Raw genomic sequence first — 7593 nt, forward strand, 5'->3', positions numbered from 1 at the left:
GTAATGCCCCTGAGATAGGGACAAACATACTGCCGGATCAGTGGCTCACACATTTTAAGGGTCTGTATAACTATGGAACAGAAATTGTCCCAGAGTAGGGGGGGGTTGCCCAGCTGGGACAGGTAGTAGACTTTACCCTAAATGAAATTATTGTGGGAATTGAGGGATTGACAAAAAATAAAGCCCCAGGCCCAGATGGGACCCCCGACCTGTTTTTGAGCAATGTTGCGCTGTGGGCCCCAATATTGACAAGAGTAATAAATGCGGCTACTAGGTCTGGCTTGCCCCGCTCTTGGTCTATGGGTATAATCGTCCCTATTTTTAAAAAGGGTAATAGGGACAATCCTCAGTGTTATCGACCAATCTCACTAATCGATGTGTCAGCTAAGATACTGGGTCGGGTAATCCTTAATCGCCTTACTGAGTGGACCGAGGACAATAACATTGTCTCAGACATTCAGTATGGCTTTAGGATAGGGAGATCTACAAGTGACCAATGCCTGAACCACTATATGCTGATTGCAAAATATACTAAAGCTAGTAGTGAAGCCATTTACTTGGGGTTTATGGATTTGGCAGCTGCCTTTGATCACATGAATAGGGATAAGCTTTGGGCTATGATGACCAACTTGGGGATTGACCTGGGCCTGATCAACATCTTAAGGGAGCTATATAGGGATACCACTGCTAGGGTACACTATAATATGGATGGGGGGCTAACAGAATCCTTCCAATGCACAAGTGGGGTGAGGCAAGGATGCATCCTTTCCCCTTTTTTATTCTCACTATACATTAATAATTTAGAGCAGTTTCTGATCAACCTAAAAACAGATTGCCCAAGAGTAGGGTCCCGCCACATCCCGGTTCTATTGTACGCGGATGACGCAGTCCTAATCGCGCGTACCCCAAAGAGCCTACAGATTTTAATAGACGGATTTGTTAAGTTTATGGAAACTTTAGACCTGTCTGTTAATCTGCACAACTCATATGTAATGTTGGAGGGTAACAAACCTTGTACCAGTTCCTCTTAGAGGATAGGAAGCCATATACTAGAAAGGGTGCAGTCCTTCTCGTATCTAGGCGTTTTATTTGATGGTTCATTAAAATGTAATCCTTTGGTGGAGGAGCGTTGTTGTAAATTGGTTTCCATTAATGGTGCTATTGCAAGTTACGGGCGGAGGGTTGGCCGATGGTCTCCCGAACAAGTAATGAATTTCTATAGCTCCATTTGTTGCTCCAAAGCTATGTATGGGGCAGAAGTATGGGGCTTTGCGAATATCAACCAATTACAGCAGGAGGAAAACAAATACCTACGATCACTCCTGAAAATCCCTCAGAGCACCCCAGCTGTAATAGCCCATAGAGAACTAGGGAGGCCATATCTTGAAGACTTGGTTAAGCTCAGACCCATCTTGGCCTGGTTAAAAATCTGGCCAAATCCTGAGGCGACCTTGAGCAGGCAAATCCTAGGTGATTGCCTGGGAAGGGATAAAAGTATGAGCATACCATGGCTTAATTATGTAAAGACTAGTTTGGAAAGTCTAGGTCACAAGGACCTTTTTACAAATCCCGCAGCAATCGTAAGATAAGTTGATTATAAAGAGAGCTTTTTGGGACAGAGAATCGCACATAGAACAGAGGTTGAAGGGATCAAATGTACTGTGAGTGCTCATAGCCTTGTGAAAAGTATTAAGGGAATGGAGCCGTACCTCTACCTTATGTATAATGCCCAGGATAGGTTTTTAATGTCTCGTTTTGGACTCAACTTGTTAACTTATTTATTGGCGGACCCGCCAGGTTTTACACTTTTAATTGAGCAGAAGGGTGGCTGCGACAATAGGTCTCCGCAGGACACCCTTCATTTTGTACTTTTGTGTTCTTTTTATTCAATGTCTAGGCGTAGATTTCTTGTAGGTATTTTAAAGCAAGCCAAATTAACACATGCCAAAGACGCTCTACTTTTTTTGCAAAAGGCGATTGATCCTCTGACATGTTGCATTATGAATTTTATCAAAGTTGCAGTGAGACTGAGGGTAACTAGAGGATAGGCGCGGTTGTCACCATTAAAATGAATTGTTCTGCTAACCTTTTTTTAAACTTTATGTGGTTGCAGTCGGGGTTCTGATAATGATTTAATTGGATTTTAATTGTTTGTATATATGTGCTTTTATGGTGTTTTTTAATCACCGAATAAAGAACTCTTGACTTGACATGCTGCAGTAAATTTGTCAAGTCCGATTTCAAGTGGCTGAGAAAGCGGGCTAGGTGTAGGTGTTCCATCGAATCCTATCGATGGTATCATTGTGCTGGACAGGGGAGCCTTAGGAACCAGTTTTTAGACTGAGCACTACAGGTAGCTCGTGTGTCAACCAGAAACCGATCAGTAGATCCCAAGACATTTGCCTCAACATAAGGACCCATTTGATCTACTGGCACCTCAACTGGTTCCTTACCCCATCATACCTATGCATTGTCAGAATCTACAAATGTATCCGCAGAATAATCAGACATTTGGCATTTCTTTCGCCTATCTAAAGTATTAGAGTAATTTGGTCCTTGTTCAACTGCCTCAAACCTGGGACGGGCGTCCTTTCATACTACCCCTTCCACCCTGGTACTGCTGACCTTGCAAAAGAGGGCACTCAGAACGCCAATGCCCAGTCTGTTTACAATAAGCACACTGATAAGGGGACAAATTTGCTTGAGGAAGAGGGGGCACTCCAGGTGTATACAGTACACGTCCACCTCTTCCACCTCCCCTAAATTGTGGACCATATACTTGGGACAACCTAACTTTTGTCTTTAAGTCTTTAACCTTCTTATCCTCCCTGACTTTTGCTTCCTGTCGCTCATAATATTGGGCCATGGTCAAAAGGGAAACTGGGGAAGATGTGGTCCAAGAACACTCACTAGCCTTTAAGCGACTAGCTATTTCCAGTAACATATTAGCGACAAATTTGTCGACAAACAAATGCTCACCCTCATCATCAGCCAATGACTGGCTGCAAAAATCATGGAATGTCTCCTCAAATCATGAAAAGAAATCAGAAACTAACTCATCCTTTTTCTGTTTAAATCAAATCAAATCAGGTGTTTGTTAAGCGCGACTACTCTCCCGTAAGGGTCTCAAGGCACTGGGGGTGTGAGAGGGTTCGCAGGTTCCAGTCCATCAAGAAGGGGGTCTTTCGAAGAGCCAGGTTTTGACATTTCTTGCCAAGATGGGAAGCGATGTTATCTGTCTGAGGTGGAGCGGAATGTTGTTCCAGGCACTGGCGGCGACGAAGGAGAAGGAGCGGCCTCCCGATCTGGTCTTTCTGGTGCGGGGGACCAAGGCGTAGGAGAGCTGGGCTGATCATAGGGTCCTTTGGGGTGCGTGGAATTTGAGTCGGTTATTCAGTTATGCTGGTCCGATGTCTTGGAGGGCCTTGTGAGCATGGGTTAGCATCTTGAAGGTGACTGTAGCTTCGATGGGGAGCCAGTGGAGTGTGCGCAGGTGCTGGGAGATGTGGCAGTGGCTTGGCAGGCTGAGGACCAGTCTTGTGGCAGCGTTGTGAATGTTCCGTAGCTTGCAGGTGAGGTTTTTGTTTATTCCGGCATAGAGTGTGTTGCCTTAGTCGAGCCTGCTGGTGACCAGGGCGTGATTGACGGTGTTTCTGTGTTCGATTGGGATCCATTTGAAGGTCTTACGTAGGAGGCGGATGGTGTGAAAGCAGGACGACGATACTGAATTGATCTGGCGGTCCATTTTGAGCTCTGAGTCCAGGATGATTCCCAAGTTGCATGTGTGGTCAGTGGGGGTGGGCGGGCTTCCTAGGGCGGGGGACACCAGGTGTCGTTCCAGGTGTCTGGGTTTGGGCCCATGATGAGTACTTCCGTTTTGTTTGTGTTTAGTTGTAGGCAGCTGTTTTTCATCCATTTGGCGACAGCTTGCATGCCTTCTCGAAAGTTGTGTCTGGTGGTGTTGGGTTCATTGGATAGGGAGAGGATGAGTTGGGTGGCGTCTGCATATGACACAATGTTGAGTCTGTAGGTTCCGAGGATGGGGGCGAGTGGAGCCATGTAGATGTTAACGTAGTCCTGTCTATTTTCTTAGGGAGTGTGAGAGTCTTCAACTTTGTCACAATAGCTTTAGGAAGATCTAATATCTCCTTCTGAGGTTTCTGCGCAGGCTCCCTTTCTGCATCTTTTTCTTCTAAATGTTCCCAGGGATCACCAAATGCCACATTGTCATCTATTTTATGTATTGTTCTCCACAACTCGGGGGCAAAATAAGCCAGAAGAACATATCAATATCTGAAAAGGTCAGAGTGCAGGAGCTGATGGCTCCTTCCACCTCCTCATAGAAGGCGGCGGGATTTTTCCAGGGGGTCAGGTAAAGCAGCCTTAAGAGACATAACATCTGCTCTGCTCCAAGTAGTGTAGACCCAATTATATATAAAATATCCCTTTGCATCCTACGAAGTTTTATCATCACTTGTTGCCGCACCTTTCGGAGGAACCTACAGGGGTGCAGCTTCACGCATTGGTCTCATAGCAGATTCGCTACTGTTGGGATCATTTGCATCCACCGGATTATCCGTTTTTGCTGTCTGAGATTCTGTTGTCTCAACGCCTGTGTGCTGCTTTTGAGCTAATTATTTTTCCTTTTGCATTTATAATGTATCATCCCGTAATTTAACCGCTTGTCTAATTGTGTCAGAGATGTTTTTGAAAGGGTAAGTCCCATCTCTTAACTGCCTATAATCTGTCTTCAAATCATTTGGGCCTGATTCGTCAAAGATATGTTGCCAATTATATGATATCTCCCAACAGAACTTTTCTAAAAAAAATAGATCTGTTTTGTATTTTCCCAAGCCTGAACTATAGTTGTGAGGATCGTCACTGTAGTCTTCTGACGAGATTCCACTCTAGCACTGCCCTTCAATTTATCTTTATCTACGCTAGACAGAGTAGAGCGAGTCTGTCGCTCAACTTGCTTGTCTTTATCTTTATCCTCTGAGGAAGAGAGCTCCTCATCAGAAGCCTCCTCTTCAGAGGCACCTGGAGCAGGAAATTTATATGGTGGTGTGGGTGGATCTAATAGGATGCAATCATCCTGAGGTGTATTAAGTAGTGGATAGATAGGGTGCCTAATAGGATACTGGCCATTTACCTCTAACCGCCTTTCTCTATCTTCCTTTTTTATTTTGTCCTTCATTTCTTTGTCTTTTAATTCCAACACTTTTTTATATATCGTTTTCTGCTGCTCTTTTTCTGCTAAAGCTTCTGCTCTCTTCGCTCGCTCACACTTCTTTATCCCACATACATACACAATCAAACATATCCTGTCTACTTTTTCTTTTAAATAAACACTGCCCTACATATTAAACCTTTTTAGAATCGAATGACCCATTCACTGGCCATTGTAAATCAGACTCTTTTTTTTGTGAATTTGTTCCACAATGAACCATGAATTATGGAAGAAATACTGCATTTGAAATACATCTCTCTATTTGGGGCCTCTTCCAGAGGAGCCGGCTGACTTTGCTCTAAGACTTTCTTGGTACCACAAGAGCAGCAAAACCACTTACGGAGTGTGCTGAGAACAGGCATGTTTTTACAAGTATATGTAAAATATTACTACTACAAACAAATATTCCAAAAGGAGAAAAATCTCCACATTACCTGCCTACAGTCTTTGCCAAGAATTAATACTTAAACTAAACCAAAAAACTAAACCAAGGCAAATCAAGAGTGCCGCTTTAGCAACATTACCAAACAGAAGTCTCCAACTCCCACCTGCCGATCTCTGGTCGACCTAATGGTCGCTGCAAAAAGTACACCAAAGAAAGCCCCAGTCGAGACCGGCCACCACCTGGAGGGTCAAATTGGGAAAAACTGAAAATTCACATTAGCCTGCAAAGACAAGGGTCTTCTCATGCAGTGCGATTCCTCAGTAATATTTTGATCCTCCGTCAAGACCATTCCTCGGACGGCCGTGTCTCCGATGGGGCTCCCTGCCGGGCGCCAACTGTGGAAATGTACCTTTTTAGGGGTAGACTGGTGCAAGGTCACCCTCTCGTCCACGGGTTCCAAAGACTTCACAGAAAGAGATCAGAACTGGAGTTGAAATAAAATAACACATTTATTAATCACTCATGAGTGGGACCACGTCCACACAACACTGAATTCCCAAACCATCGTCCCTTTTATACCATTTTGTTGCAATGTAAGCATGTGAACAGAAATGAAAGAACACGTTTAGAAATAGCTATCAGCAAACAAGTGCAGATGAATGACTACGTGGTCAGCAAAGTGGGAGGGGGAGCAGAAATGCTTATGGCAGCAGTAAATGGTCTACAGTTAACATCTGAGACCAGGTGCACTAGCAGCTACAAACCCCCAGCACGTACATTGCTTAGCCTTGTCAGGAGGTCAACTAAAATAGATAACACAAGCAGAGTGGAAAGACGAGCAGCAGAGACAGAAGAATTATGAAGGAAACAAAATGGACACCTCAGCCAAAATGGCTGTAGCTTATGCTAAGTAAAATATTACAGGTTTCCACATTTTGGGTAACCAGATATGGTCACTAGTTGAGAAAAGAATTCCCAGTGAATATTAATTCATAAACCCTGTAGAAGGGAGACCGACGTGGACAGTAGAGCTGGGGTATGCGGCTAAGGCCAAGTAGAGGCAACAATGCTTGGGAGAGGCAGACAAGGGTACAGGAAACAGTTTGCAAATAAAGGGCCAGATGCATCAAGCATCCATTTTGCGATTCCTTATTAGCGAAAAATAAGGAATCGCTAATAAGGAATAGCAAAATAGAATGCATCAAGCAATCGCTATAAAAATAGCGATTCCTTAGAATTCCTTAATTGCGACTCGCAAATTGCGAGTCGCAATTAATGAATACCTCCCCATTAATTCCTATGGGCCTAGAGGCCCATAGGAATGAATGGGAAGACAATCTCAATTTGCGAATCGCAATTAGCGATTCGCAAATTGAGATTGCGAGTTCAAGGGTGCAGGGGTGTCCAAAGGACACCCTGTTACACCCCTGAATGTGATCTGTGCACATATGTTGCGCACACACATGCCCTTAGGGCATGTGTGTGCGCAACATGAAACTTTGAAAAATGCCCAAAAGTGCATTTTTCAAAGTTTTTGCAAATTACCATGAAGTTGTACTTCGTGGTAATTTGCGTGCCCTATTAGCGAATTCGCTATTTTTGATACTTTCATGCATTGCATTTAAGGAATCTCAATTAGAGATTCCTTAAATGCAAACAATCGCAATTTAGCGAATTCTCTAATAGCGATTTTTGCATTTGGGATGATGCATCCCAAATGCAAAAATTGCACTCGCAAAGGGCCAGATTCTGAGAATCTGGCCCTTTTGCGAGCGCATTTCGCTTGATGCATCTGGCCCAAAGACACAAAAACTAGCCAAGGGGCAAAGACCTAGAATTGACACGGGCACAGAAACATGCACACATACCCTAGGTCAGAGAGACATGAAGCAATTTAGGCAAACAAAATTAAATTTAGTTCCAAAATGAGCAAGAGCACAAAGGTAAGTGATTGTCTGCAAGATGAGTATAAAGCAAA

This window comes from Lissotriton vulgaris, chromosome 3_1 (assembly GCF_964263255.1).
Source record: "Lissotriton vulgaris chromosome 3_1, aLisVul1.2, whole genome shotgun sequence".
Lineage (NCBI taxonomy): Eukaryota > Metazoa > Chordata > Amphibia > Caudata > Salamandridae > Lissotriton > Lissotriton vulgaris.